This window comes from Acyrthosiphon pisum, chromosome A2 (assembly GCF_005508785.2).
Source record: "Acyrthosiphon pisum isolate AL4f chromosome A2, pea_aphid_22Mar2018_4r6ur, whole genome shotgun sequence".
In the NCBI taxonomy this organism is placed as follows: Eukaryota; Metazoa; Arthropoda; class Insecta; order Hemiptera; family Aphididae; genus Acyrthosiphon; species Acyrthosiphon pisum.
Genome location: NC_042495.1, coordinates 104,721,249 through 104,722,235, shown reverse-complemented (window position 1 = coordinate 104,722,235; position 987 = coordinate 104,721,249). Strand labels below are relative to the sequence as shown.

At 32.7% G+C, this 987-nt stretch overlaps 1 long non-coding RNA gene across 1 annotated transcript in view; it reads left to right on the top strand.

Annotated features, from left to right (window-relative positions):
* LOC107884816 overlaps nt 1-987 on the top strand; it is a 6,394-nt gene extending 5,407 nt beyond the window's left edge. Inside the window, exons 3-4 of the long non-coding RNA XR_001680171.2 lie at nt 365-553; nt 618-987. This is a non-coding gene — a long non-coding RNA (uncharacterized LOC107884816). The remainder of the gene's footprint in view (nt 1-364; nt 554-617) is intronic.

The following is a 987-nucleotide window of genomic DNA, read 5'->3' as shown; positions in this document are numbered from 1 at the left end:
TGGTTCAACAATATTGCGGTTTTCACTGTGCTCACTCATAGTAAAAGAATTGTAAGTAGAAATTGCGAGGTTAAAAAACGGAGGACGTTGTAACGGAACTAACACAAATTCTACAATGAACAATATTATTTGAAATTCAACGGAAAGGCGCGTACATGCGAACACCTGCCACCAGCTGCGTCGCGCGTAGTCGGCCGAGCTGGTGAGCAGGTGGTTGATTTGGTGGGGCAAACAATGGGCGTAGCCTGACCGCCGCCGACGAAAACTGGTCGCCGCCGTCTAGGTTTCTTATTTTGAACAGAGTATAGTATTTTAATAGATTGAATGTAAATGTCGTTTATGGAATTTTCAATGAAAAAAACAGGAAAAATCTTTGAAATTGATGAAGAACTTATTATACCAGTAATTGAGGATTCAAAATACGATCAAGATTCAGCTGACTTTTTTAACACAACCCTGAGAAAATATCCCAGTACCTCTGTAGTTTTGTTCCGTAACCATGGAATGTATGTATGGACTATATGGGCAGTGATTGGAAATCAGTGAAAACCCAGTGAGTATAAACTTCTAGATGTATTTTGAACAAAAATTACTTATTCTTTTTAATGGATTTTTAGATGTGAATGCTATGAATATTTATTCAACATAACAACTTTCATGAAGATACACAATGTTTAATTAAATTATACTCGTACATGTAGACTACCTTATTGGAGAGCAATTGGGAGTTTTTCATTCTATTGAGGAATTGATTTATTTAATTTTTTTCATGCTAATATAAAAAGGTCTTATGATTTATTATTTATGATAAATTATATAATTTGTGAGGATATTATCTTTATTACAAAATTATATACATTTTTAGTTAACAAGAACTCATTTTTGTAAATTAGTTGATTCAACTGTGTTTAAGCATCTAAAATATTATGGTCTTTATTGATCTTTTTGAATAAGTAATCATGTTTAAGTCCAGTCACTGAATGTTTA